We start from the raw sequence: 24,932 nt of genomic DNA, 5'->3' as shown, positions 1-24,932 counted from the left end.
GCACAACGATAGCGGCGAACACAGTCGGCGATCGTCGAAAATCTGATCAGCGGGTCAAGCGCGTCGGCTTTTATACTGCAGTCGTCGAATGTTCCAGACTAATCGTTCGGACCCGCGTGCCTTCCACAAAGTTCTACACCATTCGCGTCACGCGGTGAAATTAGATAAGACAGGGTTCGGCGACAACAGACAGCCGGATAGAAGCATCGATAACTTTCCAGAAACTTCGGATACATGCAGGCGCACCCCCCGCTGTGCGATTACATTTGTTAGGCGGTGAAACGTGGTCGCCCGATAAAGATACACGCGTCAATATCAACAAGGGACTGAGGCAGGGGTGCCCTTTATCCCCGCTGTTGTTTATGATGTACATGGTGAGGATGGAGAGGGCGCTAGAAGGAAATAATATCGGGTTTAATCTCTCATACAAACAGGCGGGTACAGTAGTAGAGCAGCAACTCCCAGGTTTATTTTGTGCGGACGACATTGTGTTGCTCGCAAACAAGCAAAGTGATTTGCAACGTCTGGCTAATATCTGTGGACAGGAAGGCAACGATTTAGGCTTGAAGTTTAGTGTTAGAAAATCAGGTGTTATGGTTTCAATGAAAACAGTGAACAGACAGTGGAGATACAGGGCCCAGAAATACCTCGGGTAACAGAATATAAATACCTTCGTATATGGATAAACGAAGGCAATGGATATATGGAAACACAGGAAAAAACCATAACAGTAAAGGGGAAGAGAAATGCGGCCATAATGAAGCAGAGCGCTATGGGGATACAATAGGTACGAGGTCCTTCGAAGTATGTGGAAAGGTGTAATGGTTCCAGGACTTACTTTTGGAAATGCGGTTGTTTGCTATAAATCAGGGGTACAATCAGGACTCGACGGGAACCAAAGGTCAGTGGGTCGCCTCGCATTGGGCGCTCACGGGAAGACTACAAATGAAGCTGTGCAGGGTGATATGGGCTGGACTAGTTTTGAAGTGAGGGAAGCTTGCAGTAAAATTGAGTATGAAGAACGGCTGAGGAATATGGAAGAAAGTAAATGGGCTGGGAGAGTGTTGAGGCATCTGTACAGGAAAAACATTGATTCACAGAGGAGGAAGAGAACTAAGAAGCTTACCAGCACGTATGCGGCCTGTAGGGTGGGCAACACAGCAACAAAGAACGTCAAGGGGAAAGTCGGAGAAGCTGAATTAATCTCATGGGTGGCGGCAATGGAAAAGAAACCTGCCATGAGTAACTACTTAAGAGGAAAAAACGAAATCAGGAAAGAAACCATTTATGATAACTCAAAGGGAAGCTCATTACTTTTCGAAGCGAGATCAGGATGCCTTAGAACACGCACCTATAAAGCGAGATATAAGAAGGAAGAAGAAGCATGTGCTTGCTGTGGTAAAGCTAGGAAAACTACGGAGCATGTTTTATTAGAATGTGAAGACGTCTACCCAGCGGTCGATTTAGGCACCACTGGCCTCCTTGAAGCCCTTGGGTTCAGAGGGAGCAGTGGTAAAGCAAACATGTCCGCAATAGACATTAGTAAGAGGCGACTGGAGGATTGGTGGAAGAAAAGTAGGGAAACTACAAAAGACGGAGACGTACAAAAGCACAGTTCGCAATAGGGGATCAGAAAATTTGGGCGTGGTAGTTCATAGTGTTTTTTTTTATTTTTTCATTGTTTAAGCTAGGTAGAATATTAGGCAGTATAGTAGCAAGAGCTTGGTGGCGCAACCCACCGCCCCGTTCCAAAGGGGACGCTCATAACATCCATCCATCCATCCGCTGATGGACCGCCATGTTTTGAACGTATGGGCACCTATGGAAGCTTCACTACCAGGTATATTTACCTTGGCAAGTCTGCGCCCGTCCATGTCCCTTGCTGTCTTTGTGGTTCGTTTGTTCGCGCAGTTAAACAATGTTCGCCATATTAGATATTGGGCTAAAAAATGCATTTCCGCTTCCTGCTTAAGTAGCGCCATCTGTCGGGCCCCCCGCTAAGTTCCATGCGGTGTCGCTTCTTATTTTCGTACCAGTGTGGGAGGTACAGTTTCCCTTTTTTAATGTTGGTTCTTTATTCTATGACGCGGCAGGCATCTAGCAGGCATCGCTGCGTGCTCTGTCCGTCTCAACGCCAGCAGAAACTCCGGCCATGCCGCCTTAAACAACTTTAGTACGGCTCACAGAACCATTTTCCACATTGAAGACGCCACGTGATGCCAAATAGACTGCAGGAGCGCGAAAACAAACGCCAGTAACCAGCGCCGAGCGTATACCTGGCATACAAGACGGAGCACTCGCCCAAGCCAGCGTACCGACTGCCCATAGATGGCACCGCTGCGTCGCAACATGTAGAGTTACTGTATGTGCTACCAAAGGTTGCAGAGTTGCGCGTAGGTCCGCCATCTTGCCTGGCAAGCAACGAAATCTATGCGGCGAAGCCGCACTCCGTTTTTCCAGGCGGCATGCCTACCGTATCGACGATCGACCGTGGGCGCTTTTGCATCGCTTGTGGACTACTTTTCCGCCTAATTGCAAACAAAGCGCATCGAAACAGCTGACTGCATAAGATCGTCAAGAAAAAGGCACCGAGATCGGTCCCCACCGAATCTTAGACCTAGCGTATCCGCCGAGTCGGTCTGCACGCTCTCGACGCGCCTAGGCTCAGGAATCAAGAAGTCTAACAAGGATAAATCACTCTATATTTCAACTTTCGCATCGGTGTTCTTAAATAAACCATTTTTCCATGTTTACAGTGCCAGCATAAGTAGCGATGAGCGCCGATGTGATGCGTCATAAACACAGGTATAAATGTGCTGTCGCCGAGGGCTACCGGCACTAGCCTGCGCTTCTCTGACGAAGATGTATGACTAGACCAACGTGTCGACTGAAAGGCATCACTGAACTAAGAAAACGTTGCATATCAATCGCGTGAAGAACAAGAAACAGCTATCCAAATCAGTAGTAACAGCCCATGCAGCGTCCCGGGTCGGCGGTTTATTTATGACTTGTTTTCGAAGTTAAAATGCCAGTCGCAAGTGAAAATCGCTGTTGTGGCACTTCCGAGCATGCTACTAAATACGGACAGCAAAATTTTCTTTGTGGTACAGGTGTGAGTTTTAGTTGCTGGGCGATAGCGCATCTACCATGACTGAGGGAGACGTATCGCTGTGCAACTAAAACTGCTTCTCGATCCTTGACATGGCAAATTATCCGCTCATGTTCGCTGACTGGTCTGGCGTAGTGGTAAAGTAGCGGGCTTGGGATCTGTAGGTCCAACGATCGAATACTGGTTGGAGCTTTTTTTATTTTTACATTACGTTTGTTGTTTTTTCTTCTTTTATTGCACCAAAACGCTGTTGGTTTCTGTATTCCAAAAAATATATACGGTGTCTAGGCGCCGCGTATTTAACGCGCTAGAGCTATTTTTCTCACCAGTACCCAGCGCCTCCGAGTACGCCGCACTTGCCCAGCGCCCCAGCATCCAGCGCGCGGCACTGGGCCCATAATCCGGCGCTGCACTGAACACTGGATACTGGGTTTTGCATTAGGGATACCTGCTTATGTGCCAAAGCTCTCAACGTGTGGGCAGTCTAAAATATTACTGGTGAATCAAGGACCAACCCTTGGTATTTCAACACTGGTACCCCATTAGACTTGCTGTAGAAACGTGCCCACCAACTAGCAGGCACTGGATATCAGCCACACTGGATATCAGCCACACCTGCAAGTGGCACTTCATTATGTGCCTTTTCACTGCAGGGATTCCAAAAGTAACCTTCTGTGGGAGTGTAGTGAAAGTTTTTCTCTCACAGGATTGACATAGCTACATAGCTAGCCCTCCGCGGCTAGCCCGCACGCGAACAGAGAACGCCAAGGTCGGCCGGATTCGCTTTGAATTTGACTGGCGATAACTTGTGTCAATCCAGTTCGCTGCAGCGGCGGCGTCGGAAAATACAAAAATTGGCCCGAGCATCTGCGTCTCCGCAATGCACGGTTGCTTGACTACCACGTGATGACGCTCTGCCAATAGAGGCCCTAGCAGCGTGATAAAACAGACGCGCAACTCTGCTACCTTTGGTAGCATATACAGTAACTCTAGCAACATGTTGGCACCCATGAAAAAAACTGTCTGTACATGGAAGGAGCGTCGCAGAGAGATAAGGCGGCGCAAGAAACTTTTTTAGACCTTTCCATCGCGTCGTAGGTGCTCAATGCCCTCTGGAGCTCCCTGGACCTCGTATTGACAGCTGTTATTATCCGTGATTACCCGCAAAAGCATTGCAGAAGCTGCAGCGCTTACCCTTTTATTAACGTGAAGGTCCTGAGGAGACCCTAGCGAAAATTCTAATAGGAGTTTGTATTAGTCTAATACAGTTTAGTATTAGTTTTATAAGTTTTGTATTAGCCCAGTGGACATTTCTATTGTACTGATTGACCTATAAGACCAATAGGTCCTATCTATTAGTCGTATTAGTCTTATACAAACAGTGTTGCAGGTCTGCTAATTTCTTTATTAGACGTCCTGTTGACATTATACCGACTGTTGCTGGTCTCTTACGCAACATGCATTGTTGAATTCCGTTGCCCTTGTTTGCTGCTTGTTTAAGTAGAGGGTGAAAGTTTACGCAAAATCATTCTGTAATGGGGACCGTTTGCAGAGAGATGTCTCTGATTATTCGCTGAATGATTAAGAATTCTGCTGCACGAAATGTGCAGCACACGTACTGCAATCGCATGTTCGTATTATTTTCGTCGCACTAAGCCGGTGAAACTGGCCCCTATCTCTCAGCGATATACACGAAAGTGACGCGCGCCTGTACGGGGTCTTGCCAATTTTGTTTCACTGGCGACGTCTCATAACTATAGGCCGCTGTTCAGCCTCGTCGCGATGAGTCGTTGAGGAAACAGCTAGTGTTTACAGCACAGCAAATACTTTGCCACGAAAAAAATAAAGCGCAACGAACAACCAGCCGCAATCAGCAAGGCAGAGTCGCGGTGCCCGGTGAGTTTACGAACGATGGTGCAATCGCAGCAATCATATTTGCTTGCCACTGAAGTTTCGTTAGTCCCGTATCTTCTGTTGAAGTGCGCATAAAGTAATGGTAAACTTGTAAGTTAAATTGATAACTTAATACCGCTTATAAAATGTCGTATTATTTATTGACTTCAAAGAGCAGTATCGCAGAGAACTCGGCGGGCAGGAAGATCGCAAAAGTGCGACCGTAGTCAGCCGAAGTTGTGCACAGCACGCTTGCACTGGCGGCTGCCATGTTGCAGTGCACTGGCGCTTGCGCAATCTTACTCGTGCAGTAGTATATTTGGATAGTTTCATCTATGGATTTTGTGTGACTTCAAAACAACGAAGGCAACTGTTTTTACCCCTGTGCTTCGCGGCTTTGTGAATCAGCGTGCATCGATGTGATGTGTTTTCCCCGGCGCTGATTCTGCTATATGGAGGTAATTATTTTACTTGTTTATACTTCTATAGTAAAGTATAAAATTGTTTCTTTCTTTTTATCCCAAGGTGGATGTACCTCAGTACAGGGTCATTGGGCCGATTGCTGTGCGCATAGCAGCAATGACATGCCTGTTTCCGACAATGCTATGCAAGATTTCTGTCTACAGTTGTTCCCTATCTGCCTACAGTTTCGATGTAACACACAGAACATCTTATGTTCCTTTTATGTGCCGTCGACACGGACACAGACTAGAAGCAGACAGGACGAGCGCTAACTCTCAACTACATTTTATTGAAACTGACAATATATATATATATATATATATATATATATATATATATATATATATATATATATATATATATATATATATATATATATATATATATATATATATATATATATACCCAGTTGAATAACACAACAGGAAATTTTCACAGTCTGTCGTATTTTGGGCCGTTGTTTCTGTAGTTCTGTTGCCTGTAGTTCTGTTGTCTGTAGTGTGATTTCCTATAGTAGAAAGTTCTGTAGTTCTTGATCAATATTTATTTAAAAATTGACAGAGACCTCCTTAAGGCTATGTAAATTTGTTAGTACAAAAAAGACAAATATAAAAGTAAAAAAATAAAAAAACGTCCCCGCCTAGGACCCGAACTTGCGACCTCACCATTTCGAGCCTGGCAACTTACCACTGCACCACCCCTTTTTTTTCTTTTCTTTTTTTTCTTTATTGCCAACTTGACTCAATACAGTGAAAAAACACCATCATAACATCACATTAAAAATGCTAGCTTGTGTCTGGCTAGCATAAGTGGGTAAAAAAACGCTTTACGGTCAGGAGTTCGTCCAGATAAACACACCAATCTGGCTTTTCTTCCTTCTGTTTGTACACATCTCGTAAATATGCGATGCTTTCGTTGAAGTTGTCCCGGGCTGACCTCGCGTTGACGTCCGCATGACGCACTGACATTCTGGTTTTCCAAACACTGTGCATTACTAGAATCATTAGCATATCGTACGGCACACCTTCGCTTTCGACGGGAAGAAATGGAATGCCGTAGGGTGTAAGCGGCAGTTCCTTTTTCAGGGTTCTTTGCAAGATGTCCCATAAGAATACGGCATCCCAACAATCGAGAAACATGTGCTCGATTGTTTCAGGCCTTTTGCATATTACACAGTCAACCGACCATGGTACCAACAACCCTTTTTCCTTTAGCCACGGTAGTGTAGAAAGTGTGCCACTATGGAGCATGAAAAAGAAAGTTTTGACTGACGATCGGATAGTCATACTTTTAACCCTTTTTAACACATTGCTGCCTGGCCCAGGATTGTACATCCTTCGATACAAGGGAACAGGCATCATCACATCAATTAGGTCTTTGTAGAGGCGTTTTCTCTTGACCTCGCTGAGATATTCCATTGAAAATCTTACTTTTAGAAACTGGACAGCCGCAACAATTTCATGCATGTATCCGCGGACATTGCGTTGCATATGGGCGCATGATGACACAATGACATCTGGCAATGCGTTCGCCAATCTCACTTGCATAACACTTCATAAAAAAGGATTTCTTTGATTGCGATAATATACGAACCTCGAGACAATTTGTCTCACGAACAAATGATTCAAACCCAGTCCTCCCGATCGCACTGGAAGGAACAAATTTGTGCGGCTCACCCTTTCCCATGATGAGTTCCATACAAAAACAGCCAACACTCTGTGCAGTCATTGAATGCTCATGCGCGACATGTGTAACTCTTGCAAAACATACCATAGTCGAGCAATAATAAAAATGTTACACACTGTGGCACGGGAAAAATTGATAGGTCTCGTCCTCCCCATTTTTGTGTTTTCTCTCGAGCCTTGTCTGTCTGTTCTTTCCAGTATTCTTGTGTATCCTTGTAGTGTTGTAGTGGTACGCCTAGGTATTTACTTGGAGTAGTCGTCCACTGAATGTTGGCGTACGTGACTGGCACACTTTCCCATTCACCATGCCAGAAACCCTGACATTTATTCCAGTTTATTCTGCTCCCTGTGTATATTGACAGAAAGCTGTGGCATCTTTTATCGCATTTGTTACACTTTCTCTATCGGTACAGAAAACAGCTATGTCGTCGGCGTAAGATAATATTTTGACTTCACAAGCCATAATACGAAAGCCTCTTATTTCCTCATTTTCTGACATGCTTTCCTATTGTACATTTTGCCCATGTCAATAGTACGACGTGCTGATGCGCTAATGTTTTCATTTGCATTTTAAGAACCAAGATCCGCTATCACTCCACCGCGTCAAGTGCCACATCTCTAGAAGAGCAAGAGTGTTCGTACCATCGACAGGTACATCGTGGAGTGCTAGAACATCGATTTTGATGTACGATATCCATATTAAATAAGAAATTCAGAAATAGACAACGTTGACTTTTAGGGTTATTACTGCTAGTTTCGACAGTTGTCTCTCGTTCTTTACACTTTTGAGCGCGCATATAATTCGTGTGTTCAATGCAAAATAGCTACATAAACATTCGTGGATGAGAGTTCTTTCTGACAGCATACTGGCTTCTCACGGCAGCACTGTACCAGATTAATGAGACCCGAGCGAGACAGCTTTTCACGCAACTTTGTGGAGCAACCCAAATCTTCTTTTCCGCTTCGCATAAGCTTGTGAAATATTCCTGGGAAATTAACTAATGTGTCAGTGTAACAACACATGTAAGTCCACAGGCCTGTGTGCCACATCGTACCAAAAACAAAACACAAAACGGATACGCAGCCATTCCCGCAGATGGTAGGATTTTGATCAGCGGCCGATATTGAGGAGGCCGGTAGGGCGTTGCTGGTGCCGCGTCGTCACGGCCTAATTATAACTATTCACCAAGTCGACTTTAATACCGGTGTCGGTGCCATCAGCATTGCCGGCTTCAGAGAAGCGCGATTGATTACCGCGCAAGAGAAAAGTACAGTGTACACCACCCATGCGAAACTAACATACACTTTTAAAGGGCCGCGACGGAAAGCGCTTCTGTTGCGACTTCGGAACTCTTGGCCGTCACGACCGAATGTTTATGCTGCGACGTCAGAATTGGTGTCGTAACGCCGGAGTCGCTGTCAGGATATAAAGCTGTTGTTCCTACTTCAGAACTCTTGTTGTCGCGACAGAACGTTTCTGTTGCGACTTCATAACTATTGGCCTTCGCGACAGAATGCTTCTGTTGCGACATCAGAATTTCTGTCGTAACGTCAGAAATGTCTCTCAATTAAGAAATGTCAAGAACTTCTGTCGTACAACAGAATTTCTGTAGTTGCGACAGGAATTCCTTTTGTCTTTTTCAACTGGGCATTACAGAAGCTTGTCGCATCGCACAATTTCAGTGCACTTCTGTTGTCATCATTGGGTACATGTTGCGACGATAGGTTTCCGTTGTGGAACAGTTCTCTGTAGTACAACAGAAGTTTGTCCATTACTTCAGGAACACTTCTGTTATGACAAATGGCGGCCTGTTGCAATGATAGGTTTCTGTCGTGCAACAACATTTTTCTGTAGTACAACAGAAGTTGGTCGCATTACTTCAGGAACACTTCTGTTATGACAAATGGCGGCCTGTTGCAATGATAGGTTTCTGTCGTGCAACAACATTTTTCTGTAGTACAACAGAAGTTGGTCGCATTACTTCAGGAACACTTCTGTTGTGACAATTGTGGGCCTGTTGCCACAATAGGTTTCTGTAGTATTTCAACAGCTCTCTGTAGCACTGCAGAAGTTTTTCGGGTTACTTCAGGAACATTTCTGTTGGGACAACGGGGTGCCTGTAGTGATGACAAATTTTTCTGTAGTACTACAAAAATCTTTTGTAGAGCTTCAGCTTTCTATTGTAACAACAGACGTACGACAGAGTGTACTTCTGTAGTCACAACAAGAAATGTCTGTTGTACATCAGAAAAGTCTGTCGCTCCATCAGGAATCTGTAGTTACTACAGAAAAATCCTGTTGTACAACAGAAATGTCTGTAGTACTGAACACAACCTCTGTTGTCATTTTCAACTGGGTATATATATATAAAGGTGATTGCAAATACCGCAGCATATGAGCATGACAAGACATCAGTTAAACATATAAACATTCAACATATCAATTTTTTGGGCTTTCCTACCTCTTGATATATTTAACTGATACCTTTAGACCTTATCATGTTCATATGCTGCGGTATTTGCAATCACCTATATATATGTTGTTAGTTCCAATAAAAATTTAGTTGAGAGTTAGCGCTCGTCCTGTCTGCTTTTAGTCTGTGTCCGTGTCACTTCGCGCTACAATCCAAAATAATGTTACCGTACCAACTCGCCCAACTTTTTATCGTTTTGCATATCACACTTTGTCCGAAAATTAGTTTGGAAATTGCGGGGCCATATTATTCCACTTTAAAAGCAAATATTGCCAGCTTATGCATTTAGTGGTAGTACTGGTACCCCTGCTTTTAAATGTTTATATATGTGTATATGTTTCTGTCCAGGTTTTTTTGATCTCCTCAAAAGTACGTTCTCTGGTCGAAGTATTGGAGTAAAAGCTTTGGCAATCAAGATTGCTGACCTGACGAAGATCTCGAAAGAGGAATCTGTAAAAATACATGATGTGCTAAAAAATGCTTCTAGCAATTATGCCTGTTTTTCCTTCTGTATCTAGTGCATTGCAACCCATTCTTTCACACCAATAGACCTATTAGACTAGTACGCTGATAGACCTATTAGAATAATACGCCAGTAGGCCTATCAGGCTAATAGACCAATACACCAATAGATCTATTAGACTAATACACTAATAGACATAATAAATTGTATTAGTGTCAATAACCTCATATGCTACTAGTTTTTGTATTAGAATTTTCGCTAGGAGAGGTAGCTATAACGGTATACAGAAGCAGCAGGGAGAAGAGGCAGAGAACGGGTAAAACCGGCGCAACCGCCAAACGAGTGGACAGCCTCGCCACTCTTCGGTCGCAGTTTTCATACACGGGGAGGGGGGGAGGTGGTGGGTGAAGGTCGGGACAGGGAAAAGCGATGTGAGAAGATAAGCAGACGCTGCAGACACAACAGCGGTTGCGGGCAAAGTGAAGGTATGGTACTGTGCGTTGTTGCTATTTCTAAACCATGCAAATTTGACAAGCGGACAACTGACTCAGGGTGTGAGACACAGAGCCGCATTAAATCATCGTAGTGTCTACGCAACATTACGAAAGAGATTGAACGTCAAATCAACACTTCTGTGTCCGCCGCGGTAGCTATGCGGTTTTAGGATTGCTCGGCGTCGTAGGTCCGATCCCCGCCGTGACAGCCGGATTTCGACGGAATCGAAATACGGAAACGGTCGTAAAATTATTCTGGAGTCCACCACTACGCCGCGCTTCATAGAAATCCGATTCTGGCACGTACAGCCCCATCATTCTGCCAACACTTCTGCCGCGGTGCGATGTGAGGCAATGAAAATGCTCAACCCTCTCATAGGTTTGAAACAGTGGTGCACAACAACGCCTCAAGCAAACACGTCTGCCTGTATGTTGTGTGTACTACGCAAAGAAACAGCGCTGGTGCACGCCAGGTGACATTTACCAACAGCTGACCTATCTCGCATTGCACTAAATGCTTAAAGGGACCCTGAAACGACTTTGACGATTTTGTACAAACGTACCTGTATTCGTTAGGGTAGGTCCTTCTGATATCATCAATTGACGCTGCTAAGTGCTCCCCGTAAAGCCTGTAATTTTATTGCGGAAGCAATACTGCTCGCACTTTCGGCCCATCGGTGGTCGTGGCGCCTCCTTACACAGCTGCGCGTCACGTGACCGTGTGACGCCACGCCAGACCGAGAGACGGGGCCCCAGCTCGCGGCATCGATGGTGGAGGCGAAGCCTTGCGCGCCGCTGCTGCGGCGCTACCGAGAGAGGGCGCTCGCTGGTGTGACGTCACGCTAGGAGAATAAATGGGGCTACAGCTCGGCTCCTCGCAGTGGTCGGCGCGCTGCCTTGCGCTATGTCGGATGATGTATAGCCATAAGTTTAACAAAGGGCAACCATGTCCACACCATCAGCCGAACCAAGGTGCAGCCAAGGGTATTGCTTTCGCAATCTTCCAGGCTTAACCAAGCTAAGCCTTCAGCCAATTTTATTATAAGGTTTTACAAATGTACATCGCTACCGATCGCAGCACACCACTGGGCTGAATTTTCAGCCGCCACTGACCATTTGATGCAAGTTGCCCTAATAACGCTAGTTGGGCGAGGTATCCGATTGGCTGCCCAGGGCGCGTTATCTGTAATATTTCCAACTTCATGGTGAACAAATGTTGTTCGTAATAGTTGGAATGTTAGTCCATTTGTTTCTATAAAAAGCAAGTAACGGAGTATGCACAAGGACAATTTCCCACTACACTTAAAGGGCCCCTGAAACGCTTCGGACAAATTTGTAGACGCGTAGGGTACAGCTAAAGTTAATCATTCGCACCATAATTTGTGTGAAGCGTCTCATATTAAGAGAGCTATGGACGATAACAAGTTACCCTCCTTCATGGTCATACATTTTCTCATCAACTCGTTCGCCGAGTGACCGGGGCTAAGCTCCGCTTTCACTGGCTCTGCGTCATGATGAAACGTCATGTCGTCCACTTCCGGTTCTCTAGGAGTGAGCGCGCGAAGCTTCTCCAAACTCTCCGCCAGCTGCTTGGCAGTCGACCCCAAGCGAGAGCTCTCGAAGCAGCGTGCGTTGCGAGCATTCTGTCGCAGCGCCGAACGTGTCCGGTATTCCGGTAGCCACAGACGAGCTGGCCGTTTCGACAGTTGGCTGGAGGCATAAACTTGAGCTGATGAAGGAACTTTAGTGTAGACGCACAGAACACCTACATAGGTAGACGTACGTGAGCGCCCTGATCGGTCTGCACGGTCCAGCCACCTGTTGGCGCAGTGCTTAAGCAGCTAAACAAAATGCTAATATTCCTCTAAGCAAGTGTAAACATATACAAAAACAACTTGTTAATGATTGCACTCCTGCGAAAAAATTTACTCCAGTAGCAAAGAAGAATACAAGTCGTTACTGCTACTGTGCATGGTTGAGCTCTGTGCCACCAGGTGGCTGCACCATGCACACCTGTTACATTTGCACTTCTGCTTGAGTATTCTAGTACACTCTAGCTTCTGCTCATCCCGTTGGTTCTCTATTGTATGCTCATCCCTTGAAACGGCACGGTCAAATGTCCAGGCCCTGTACGCTTGCGCTTACCCGAGTACCGGACTCGCGAAACGCTAGGTAATCCTCCGGCGTAAAGTGACGGCCGCGAACGAACAAATCCTGGCGCCGATCGAATAGTGCCAGTCCGGTGCGCTGCAACCAGTCCCGCTCGTCTGCTGCCTTGCAGACGGATACGATGTTGCAGCTTGACATATTGCCAGTCACGGTGTTTGCAGTCCACAACGCAACAAAGTCGAACCATGGTACTCGCAAAAAGACTGAGATTGACTCCATAGAATAAAGAACCAATTTTAGAGAAGGGAAACTGTACCTTCCACAGTGGTTCGAAAATAAGAAGCGGCAGCGCCTGGAACTTAGCAGGGGTTCCGACAAATCCCGCTACTTAAAACAGGAAGCGGAAACCCCTTTTAACGCGACAGCGTTAAGGAGCTCGTGTCGCAGAAAAGCCGGGGTCGTTGGCGTCAGCGGCGTTAGCCATGAGCGGAAAATGGTGGAAGGCAATTCATAAATAAAAACAGCTTGCAAGATGGCCTGGGTCTCTGGAGTGTGAGATGAAGGCGTTACCACTCAGTCATGAGTTAGATGGCTCGAAGCGGGACAAAAGCGCCTCTAGTGAATGTGGTGTTGCCTTACAAACGTGCCGTAGAAAGTTATACTGCGGTGTATATCGGTAATTGTCAGCATGTAAATTACAGAAGTCGCAGTTAAACGCGTAGCGAAGTACGTTTCCGCTACATTTCTTTTGCGCTTGGCGCACACACAGCGCCATCTTGCGGCAAACACAGAAGACCCCCTCCTCGCAATGTGCGGCACTGCCCCTACAGCTGGCGCGCCACTCGCCCGCTTCTCCCCTTCGTCTCGTTTGAGCGCATTGGGACCGTGCGGGAACCGCTGCGAGGATACCCCAGTATACCCTTGCGTTTAATAAGTTTTCTCGCTCTCTCCCCATCCAACTTCCAGTGTGCGTCACCCGAACCCTCGTGTTTGGGCGACACGGCTCCTCTTTCCGCTCACAGCGCGATTCCTAGGTGCAGCGTCCGATGCGGGACACCTATGACGTGATCGCTGCGCCCTAGCGCCTCTGGTTCGAAAGCGTACCCTGCGATGTGTGCCGCGCTGCTGGCGAGGAGTCATGTTTCTGCTTGGTGCTCCCAAGCGAGATAGAGGACGATCCCATCGGGGCGTCAGCCCCATGATCGCGTCCACCTTCAAGGCACGTCGTGGCCCGGCTGTCCGTGCAGATCACGACGTTTGGCTCGCGTAGATCGTTTCTCCCTCCGAGACACCGATTTCTTTGGTTCGTGCCGCTTGCTCAGACGCATGTTTCGTCTTTGTGTGACTCAAGAGCATGCAGACCGAATGAGTGGGCGATGCGAACGCGGTGCGATAACGCTATCGCGTTCCACTCGTGAAGGTGAAGCTTAAGCATCCTCCAAGTTTTTATTTTGTTTAGTGCAATATCCAACACGGCCGCTTTATACCGGTGGCGTACGCTGGGTACGCGCCGTGCTCGCCTCGCTGGCTTTTCGGCATGCCTCAGCTGCCGCGTTTTAATCGCCAGGAGACTAAAGAGGCTCTACTGACGCCCATACAAACAAGCCAAAAGTGAGTGAACAGGACGTGCGACTTTACTGGCAGAAGAAAAGCAGTGCACCTTCTCGTACAAGAGCAGAAATAAAATTTGCATGTCGAGATGCGCTGAAACCATTAACGCGAGCTCGTAAACTGCTCACTTTCGTCGTCGCACATGGTGATCTGGTAACGAGCGACAATCAGTAGCGCAAGCAAATTGGGCAGTGCACGACCTGTTTGCATCAACAGTCGCCGTAACTTGCATTGCGAAGCAATCGGTTGACGCAAAGCATCTGCTGCCGCAACCCACACAGCGACATCGACTATTCGGCATTTTAGAGTTACTTCCTTTCCAACCTGCACGTTTCTTTTTGTTCTTTCGGGCCGCTAATGTGTAACTCATACTTGGTGCCCCACATTATCAATATGGGCATCACCATTTTGAAGCGCCTTGCAGGCCTTTCCACCCATGTGGCTATCAACTTCCTACACTTCGGACCATGTAATGAAGTGTGCTGGTCTCCGTTCACGCCGCATCATGGCCGATGAAGGTCCATAAGCGTAATTTGCCTGCGGCTGCAGCAGGAAAGGTCGAATAGAGAGAGCACCAATTACGGTGCATGTAAATTGGGTGTCTTTGTCGTTGTGCGGACTGCAGGAGCAGATGGTTACCTCGGGAGACTGCTGCCCATGCAGCTGACCAGGTCGCCACATCGAAGAAACATAACACGGCGACCATTATCAAATTAGACTCTGCTTTCAATCAGCGCATAAGTTTCAGACAATACACTGTACATTGGCTAAGATCCACATGAAAACAGTGGGCATTCACGCACTACAGGTCGCTTACAGCACATTCCCAAGTAACCACGGATATCCGTGGGACGTCCACCATAAGTCCCAACGTCCATCCATCCGGATATCCAACACGGACGTCCGTGGGACGTACATGAAAAGTCCATATCCTGTTTGGATGTTCGAAGGACATCCCACCGGGATGTCCATGGGACATCCCATTTTGAACGTCCGCTGGCTGTCCATAAATAGGCATGCCCAGGATATACACTAGTGAGTTATATATAAACTAGCATAAATATATTGCCGGAAATTTTAGTTTGTTCATATTATATCTGTTTATTTTTGTTCTCTATCGGACACAGTTCATTCTTTTTTTCAAAGCAAAATAAATATATTTCCAACTTGATATAAATTCTGCCCACTTTAACATCGCAGTATTAAAATACGATTTTTTTTCTATCGGTGGGTCATACAAACAATTTGTAGTTTGCTTTAAAAAAAATGCTTGTGGATGACTAGCAGAATATATAAGCGCCCATTTGAAGCCACTTATTCGACCTAGAGCCAAGCACTCAAGTTACCCCTCATTATGAAAAGTTCCTGATCATAGAGTTTTGGTCCTGACCTCCTAACATGTAGGTTCAGGTTTATCATTGGAACAGGAAGTAAAACACGTTGTTGGGCTAGTTGGTGCATTGTATTAAGAAAAAAACCAGCAAAAAAAAAGACGGACACAGGAAACATACACAAGACAGGCCTCTTCCAGCCTCTTTCCTGTCTTCTCGTATGTTTCCTGTGTGCGCCTGTTTTTGGCTGGTTTCTTAAAACAGGAAGTTGTCTGCAGTGTTCAATTGTGCATACAATAATATCATTATAGGTAACAAAAACAAATCTCAAAGGCTACGCTTTTGGTGGCTGCATGCGTTGAAAGCGATTACGAAAGCTATAATGCGTCAGAGCCGCCATGCATTGACAGTAATCTCAAAGGCTATGTTATTCTGGCGCCGACAGCTTTAGCAGAAACTAAAAAAACTCGAAAATCAGATACCGAATATTCCCAGAATAAGTAAATATTTAACTGTGTAATAATAGAATATTTAAAAACCTATTTATGTTTGCGTAGATGCACGTGGAAGTGTTAGAACCTTGGCAAAGCAGAACGCTGCAGTCATCCAATCCAATCCAAGCTCTAGCCATCGTCGCCACGCCATTTTTTCATTCTGCGATCGTTTTAGGGCAGCGGAGCAGCGTTTGTCACCTTCCGTGCCTGCCGAAGTCTCCTACTCAGCTACCAAGGTATGACAGCTACATCGATTTCTTTTTTAATTCGTTTGGGTATTGAAATGTGTTTTCTTCACAGGTGCCAGGATGCCTAGACTGCGGGAGAAGCCGCACGCGCGAAAAAAGAGCGTCGCTGGAAACAAAGACGATATTCGAGGACTTCGGATCTCGCACCGGCAGCCAGCAGTCAACAGCTCGAGAATTCGCAAGTCTAGAACTGTGCAGTGGCGCGTATACCCCGCACGCATGCATTAACATGTGCGGTCGGGCTGTCCCTGCAAACATTTGTACGCCTTGTGATGTTGGTCGCTGCACCGAGGCGACATCGGAAGTTCAGGACGGTGGTTGTGACACTACGCTCACTAAGGACAATGTGCCTTGTTTCCCTGATGGATATACTCTACGTGACGCTTCGGATGGTTCACTTCGCTGTGAGAACGGAACAGGATCCCTTAGGAGAGGTGTACGCACAAGTCAATGCGGGTTTTCTGGTAAGCAGGACCCCGGAGTCTACATTTTTCTTTAGCTACCGCGGACTCTTCATTGGCGCCCTTTTGATTCTCCTGGCTAATGCGCTCATGATCAGAGCTGTAGCCGTCAGTAGCAGCAAGATCGCCTGCTGATCTCTACGAAAAATAAAAAGCTCCTTTTAAAAAAGTGAAGAATATATTAGTTGTTTTTATCCACAAGTTTGTTTAATATCGTGAGAATATGGTCACTACGGCCACGGCGGGGACATTGTAAACGAGAGTACGCATTCGATGGCCAAGTGAGTTTTAATAATTGTAAGAACGCACTACGCCACGAGAAAGAGCTATTGTTTAAAGAAAGTGAAGAATATATTGATTGTTCTTCACTAATAGTTCGTTTAGCTACGTCAGAATGTGGAGACATTGGGAACGAGAGTACGCATTTGACGGCAAGTTGACTTACGAGAACGCACTACGTCGCGAATAACATTTAAGCTGCAATACCATTAAGCATGTCCGTGTGGCACCCCGCGAATGACATTAAAGTTTAAGGCATTAGCCAGTTAATGTCATTTTTTGTGCCCGTGTCGCAGAGTGCTAGTGAAGTGATGTAGTCAAGATTAATTCCTTCATATCATTTCTGTTGCTTTCGCTGCTTAATAATGCTAATTGATGTATTTTTGCTCTTTCTTTTTATTCCATGCTGCAAACACAAATGTCAAAGCAGGGTGGGCAATAAGTATTTTTTGTTCTGCTGTTCTCTACCTTGTGTTGTGCTATTGAAATTGCAAGTTTTCTTCTTTATCCGTGTATTTATTTGTTCTTTGAACAGTACGCATATATCTGCTTATTGGTCTTTTTATGTATATGTATAAGGTGACAATAAACGTTTAATTGTATTTGGAAGTTGGTGTAAGTTCATTTCTCGTTTATTTAAAACAAGAATGCATTCAAGCATTAGACCAATGTAATATATATAATGGTCCGGTGCTTGAATGTGTCCCGGCCACTATTGTCGCTTCAAGGCATGTGTATATCTGGAATATCCCCGGGAAGACACAAACACACACACACACACACACACACACACACACACACACACACACACATATATATATATATATATATATATATATATATATATATATATATATATATATATCCTGAACGTCCCCTGAATGTCCATGCTGGATGTCCGCGTCGGACGTACTACGGATGCCAAAGCGATTACCTTTGGATTCCCCAGGGACGTCCCTCGGACGTACGTCGGACATTCATGGATATCCCACGGACATCCCGAATATCCAGAAAGGACGTCCGTCGGACGTCGCCCGGATATCCGTGGTTACTTGGGTTCAGCTATCGGACTTCAGGCACAGTGCTTGCCTACGTCGCACATGGCGGTCTAGTAACGAGTGGCAACCAGCAGCGCAAGCAGATTGAACAGTGCCCCAACTGTTTACATTGACAGTCGCCGTAACTTGCACTGCGAATCAATCGGGTGACGCAGGTACCTGCTGCCATAGCGAACCCAGCGACATGAACTACCCGGCATCCTAGCGTTACTTCCTTTCCTACCTGCACGTTTCTTTTTGTTCTTTCGGTGGCCGCTAAAGTGTTGCTCACACTTCGTGCCCCACCTGCTCTCAATATGGACATGGTCTGTTTTGTGGGAATCACCATTTTGCAGCCACTTTTGCAGGCGTTTCCACTCATGTGGTTATCATACACTTCGAACCATGTAATCATGTGTGGTAGTATCCGTTCACGCCAAATCGCAGCCAAAGAAGGCAACAAGCACACTTTACCCACGGCTGCAGCAGGAAAGGACAAACAGGGAGCACCAATTTCAGTACATGTAAACAGGGAGTTTGTGTCGCTGTGCGGACTGCAGGAGCAGGTGCTTACCTCGAGAGGCTGTTGGCCAACGCCACTGACCAGGCCGCCACATCCAAGATATGTAACACGGCAACCATGACCAAGTGGGACAACATTGAAACAAGACTCTGCAATCAAATCACTTCAGCATACTCTAACATAACGCTCAATCTATACATTGGCACTATACATTGGCTACGATCCACATGACAACAGTGAGCGTACACACACACACGGGTGGCTTGCGGCACATTCAACCGTCCGACTGTAGGCATAGTGCTTGCCTTCGTCGCACATGGTAGTCTGGTAACAAGCAATAACCAGCAGCGCAAGCAGATTGGAGAGTGTGTCCCACGTGTTTGCACCGACAGTCGCCGTTGAAGATAAGCATCTTGCATTGCGAAGCAATCGGGTGACGCAAGCATCTGCTGCCGCAGCCAACACAGCGACATGGAGTGCTCGGCATTTTAGCGTTACCGCCTTTCCAACCTGCATGTTTCTTTTTGTTCTTTCGCATGACAATAATGTGTAACTAACACTTGGTGCCCCACATTATCTAAATATGGGCATGGTCGGTTTTGGGGACATCACCATTTTGCAGCCGCGTTTGCAGGCCTTTTCACACAGTGGATATCAACTTCATACACTTAGAACCATGTAATCATGTATGGGAGTCTCCGTTGACACCAAATAATGGCCGAGGAAGGCCACAAGCAACATTTGCACTCAGCAGCAGCAGGAAAGGACGGAACGGTGAGTACCAACCGCGGTGCACGCGTGTAAATTCGCAGTCTATGTCACTGTGCGGACTGTAGGAGCAGGTGCTTGCCTTGAGAGACTGTTTCCCAATGCAATTGACCAGGCTCCTACATATGAGAAACGTAACACGGTGACAAGTACCAAGTCGGACAGCAGCGAAACCAGATTCTGCAATCAATCACTTCAATGTAACTTGCACAAAAACACAGGCTGTTGAGCAAGAATAGCAATCCTGAATGAGACTAGGAATTCAATATGGTAATGAGAAAGCTTGCATTCAAGAAAGGAGCCACTCTACCTTGCAAGCACTGAAAGCCAAACACATTTAAGAAAAGTTAAGTGCTACATAGCACACAGTGGAAAGGTTAATGCAAGACACATGCCAATGCCACATCAGTTATTTCAGGAGAGGAATTGCACATGGCAACATACACTAGAAAATACTGCTACAGATATGTTATGCTTCTAGAAAGTGACTGAGCAAAGAATCGGTTGACCTAATGTTTGGATGAGGAAGAGGAATGATCTCTAACAAAAGTGTGGAATGAAAAAGCTTGCATTTATTGAAACAAATTATTATACTTGGCACAAATTGGCAAGGCCAGGAAGCTGGCACGTTCACACCGAAGGCGCAGCGGATAAGCGGACAAGCGTCTCCGGCCAAGCGGCCGCGGATTTTTCGCTTTGCGAAAAATACGCGGCCGCTTGGCCAGATCGCGCTCGGACCGATTTTTTTTCCGCGCGGACAAGTTGGCCGCTTTCTTTCTTTCTTCTCTTAGTAAGGTTCGTTACAGCGCAACACAAGACAAGGACAAAAGAAGGTATAAAACGAGGACACGGCGCCGTGTCGTCGCTTTCTACCTTTTTTCTGTCCTTGTCTTGTGTTTCACTGTAACAAATCTTGAAAAGCGACTACACCAGGGGCGAGTGAAATGCGAACGATCTCGTCTTCTTCGTCTGAGCTCATCATTTTGCAGAAGTAGATAGAGGACGGGCGCGCGCCAAACCACGACGAAAAAAATATCGAAAGTGCGCGTACAAACCCAAAGTGCCGCGAGATGGCGGCACGTCCCTGAAATTGCTAAAGAAATTGCGAGGTGCCCCGCCTTCCCTGCGACGCGGGCCGCCAGGCAAGCCGTCTGGTCTGAACAGGCGCGGGCGCTCACCGCCTCGCCGCGTTGAAAATCCGCTTAGCCGCTTAGACGCTTCGCTTTCGGCGTGAATGTGAAGGGCGAAAGCTGACGGAACACTCTTGCCCAGCGTCGTCTGTGCTTGTTCAGAGGTTGCGGGTACATTTGAAGACGCAGAACTTTTGTTGTTGAGGTACCTGGATGACTCGGCCAGTACCCGTGCTGGTGGAATGATGGACTGTCCGTAGACTTGATATCTCATCCAAATAATTCTGGAATGGCTTCTTTGTTTGTGGTCTTGCGAATTCGGCTCCAGCCCGTTATTGTTGGTGTAGATGGGGGCTCCCGTGATGACCAAGATGTACTTGGCACAGACTCTGTTGGGGCAGAACAGTGGCACATGAGATACAGCAGAGATTATCCAAACTAATGTAGTGTTTTCTTTTATTTTCGAACCAATTATGCTGAACTGTAAACATGAACAAACGTTCATATCATCTGCTACTAACAAATGACATGTATCCCAAGACTAGCAATCCAATACAGCATATATCAAGCACATTTATTTCTGAACCAGGTGTTGTTTACCTTGTAGTAGCAGCCAAAGTCCACACAATGACCTTGTTGTAGCAAGCAGCAGCTTCTGTTTAGTGCATGGAGTGTTTTGCTTTATACTGGTGCAGTCCTCATCGCTGCATGTCTGGAACAGAAATTTTGACTGCATCAGAAATTGAATAAACACAATTTTGCAATATAAAATGCGAAAAGGTGTGCCATATACATTGTAATGATTTGTGACTACATAACACAAGCAAATGTACACTGTTTGTTCTAGGGTGCTTAAGCAGCATGGTAAATAAATATTGTTACTCTCCGTAAAATTGATATCCGCGTAACTACAATGCATGTTAACAGCTTAAGTATTAGTAAGATTACAAATCAGAACATTTGTGCGCTCGTTTATACATTAGAAGAGATCACACTGCTGGTTTCACAAGGAAATAGATGAAAGACATGAAGCTATTAGAAATGATGCATTCTTTTTGTGCATGAACGTGATGCACCGCTTCACTACTGCAAAAATGTCCTGAGGTAACCCAAACTGAACAGCAAGAACATTTGGAACCAACAAGTACGAAAATGGGCGAATTATCATGCTTGCAACTGTTTAATACATTAAATTCTGTACTTTCACTTCAGTTTACCTTGGAATGCATCATGTAACCGTGCAAACGACAACGGACGAGGAAAAAAACCCACAGGACAGGCGCGGAACTTCAACTGAGATTTACTGCGGGAAAGCCCACATTTATACATGTATCTTAATCACACTTGATAATCATCGGACAACCATCACTCGTCATTGGCATACCGGCGTGAGTGCCACAAATTTGCATGTAAATGAATAAACTCTTTATCACTCAGTGACACTGAAGAGCTGCTTACGCAGATGCCAGATTCCATTTTTATACATTAAGCTTCATAGATTTCGCCGCTCAGTTGCGACGCGAACATCTTCAAGACTTTAGTGTCACGGAACCTAGGCGTGCAATTACGACAGTGGCGACAATGGTCAGCCAGTTTGACCCCCCCCCCCCCCCCCCCCGCGATTCCTTCTACCCCGTGGCGGTGCTCCTGCAATCTGACGTTAAGACACTGTCCCGTCTGCCCTATGTAGCTGTTGCCACAAGAAAGGGGTATCTGGTACAGTACCCCTATTCTGCAAGGGACGAACCTGTCAACGTGCTTGATATTGCATTCATTTCTTTTATTCCTTCCCTGCACCATGTTGCACATGCCCGCCAGTTTCTTGGTCGCCGTAAAAGCCACCGGGACTTCACATTTCTCAGCCACCTTTTTCAGGCGGTGAGAGATTTGGTGGTAGTACGGGATGGAGGGGGCAACAGGTCGTCGGCGTTGCGGCTCTACGCTTGGGCGGAGCTCTGATGGACCCTGCGCTTCCTTGTCAAGGGTTTCTAGCACCGAGGTGACAATGTCATATTGAAATCCTGCGCTGTGCAGTCTTTGTAGCTGTAAAACACGCTATGTTGCATTTCATGCTGGCAGGACTTATCAAGAGCAGCACACAGGCAGTTTTTTGCAATTCCCCTTTTGACAAGCTTCGAATGAGCCGACTGGTAGTTTAAAATACCTTTTTTTTGAGCGAGGCTGATACCTCCAGCACGCACGGGATCCAGAAATAACTTTGCAAATGTGAAACTCAACCCAAAGGCGCTCTCACGGAAAATTTCAAGAACACGGTTCACTGCAGTTGAACCCCCTCCCTCCAATACCCCTTTCAAGAAATAAATAAATGAATGAAATGAATGAATGAAATGAAATGGAACTAAATGAAGTGAATGAATGAATGAAAAGAAACACATTACCTCGGAGCAACATGACGTTTCCCTCCGTATGTTTGTTCTCCAGGACGGGGCCTTATACCGACGCAATATGAGTCCACTGGGTGCTGAACTGCTTCTCGTCGATCCCTAGCACCTGCGCTCGACGATTCTATCGCAGTTACACGATGCGTCCACCGCTGGTCATTCGGCTGTCTCCTGTACGTACAACCTTGTCCACAGGCTATTTTTCTGGCCTCGGCTATATCGCTCTGTTCGAAGTTACGTCGCAGCCTGAAAACTTTGCCAACGCCGCAAGCAGCCTCCAATTTATCCCGCTAGGCACCTTCAGCCTATAGATATCCCCCGGGAGCCATTTTACCGCGTCGGCCTGGACCTCCTTGGCCCATTTCCAACTTCATCCTCGGGCAACAAGTGGGTGGCCGTTGCGACGGACTATACCACGCGTTATACCATAAAGCGGGCCCTCCCTACGAGCTGGGCAACTGATGTGGCTGATTTTTTCCTTCATGAGGTGATCCTACATCATGGTGGCCCACGTCAACTACTCACTGATAGGGGCCGCTGTTTTCTTTCTAAGGTTGTCGACGACCTTCACTCTTGCTCCACGTCCTACAAGTTACGACGGCCTACCACCCACAGACAAACGGACTTACCGAGCGTCTCAACCGTACATTCACGGACATGATTTCCACGTACGCGTCCGATGATCACTGGGATTGCGACTGCACCTTAATCTTCGTGGCGTTTGCGTACAATTCCTCGCGTCACAATTATACTGGTTATTCTTCGTTCTGTCTACTATATTGCCATGACCCACTCCTGCCTCTTGACTAGCTGCTCCCTTCCGATACCGCCACTACCATATTCTATGCTCACGACACCATTGTTAGCGCGGCCACAGCACGTCGCATTACCCGTGACCGTCTTCTGGCGTCTCAGACTAGCCAAAAGCACAGTTAAGACAGTCGTCGTCGGGACGTTCATTTCAGCCCTGGATCACTTGTCCTGCTTTGGTTATCATCCCGTCGCGTCGGCCTTTGCGAAAAACAGTTGCCGCGATATGTCGGGCCACACCTCTTCGCCAAGTCACCAGCCTTACATATGAGATATCACCTGTGACTTCGACGTCTTCTACCCCACCAAGAACTGATATCGTACACGTTTCGCGACTAAAGCCCTGTAACTCGCACACCCTAAGAAGCATCGAGACGATGCTTCTGCCGCCGCGAGTTAATGTCACGTACGAGTTTGTGCCGCTGTGGGCGAAAGGACGTTGTGACGCGAAGAGGAGGTTGAAGTGTCTCGACGATCGGTAGATGGTGGTACCCTGACTACTGAGCTACGACCTCGTAACTGCATATATTGTGAATACATACATTTTATTGCCCCGCGGCAATATATATATATATATATATATATATATATATATATATATATATATATATATATATATATATATATATATATATATTGAGAAAAGGCTTATTGGCGGCTCCTGATGTAAAGGCACAGCAACCGGGAACGGCGAGGCAGCCCGAAGCACTGTCCAAACGGACGCCAGCAATCAACAGCGCGAGCCGAGACGAGCCGCGCGTTGGCGATGCGGCTGTGCCGCGAGGCACGTTTTAACGCGATAGCGTTAAGGAGCTCGTGTCGCAGAAAAGCCGGTGTCGTCGGTGTCAGCGTCGGCGTCCGCGGCGTTGACCGTGAGCGATAAATCACGGCAGGCGCTTCATAAATAAAAAGCAACTTCCAAGATTGGCCCGGTGGGAATCGAACCAGGGTCTCCGGAGTGTGAGACGGAGACGCTACCACACAGCCACGAGTTCGATGCTTCCAAGCGGTGCAAACGCGCCTCTAGTGAATGCGGTGTTGCCTTCGAAACGAGCCGTGGAAAGTTATACTGCGGTGTATATCGGTAATTATGAACATGCAACGTACAGAAGTCGCAATTACACGAGTTGCGAAGTGCGTTTCCGCTGC

The 24,932-nt window shown here is 46.5% G+C and overlaps 1 protein-coding gene and 1 long non-coding RNA gene across 2 annotated transcripts in view; both read left to right on the top strand.

The window, feature by feature from the left end:
• Window positions 1-24,932, top strand: part of LOC135897514 (uncharacterized) — an 88,592-nt gene that overhangs the window by 46,147 nt on the left and 17,513 nt on the right. The gene's annotated exons all lie outside the window — the stretch shown is intronic.
• LOC135897510 (uncharacterized) lies at window positions 16,203-17,722 on the top strand. The gene is made up of 2 exons (XR_010563052.2): window positions 16,203-16,361; window positions 16,426-17,722. It is a non-coding gene; the product is annotated as an uncharacterized lncRNA (long non-coding RNA).

The sequence above is a fragment of the Dermacentor albipictus genome, chromosome 5 (assembly GCF_038994185.2).
Source record: "Dermacentor albipictus isolate Rhodes 1998 colony chromosome 5, USDA_Dalb.pri_finalv2, whole genome shotgun sequence".
Taxonomy (NCBI): Eukaryota; Metazoa; Arthropoda; class Arachnida; order Ixodida; family Ixodidae; genus Dermacentor; species Dermacentor albipictus.
This window is presented reverse-complemented; position numbering and strand designations above follow the sequence as displayed.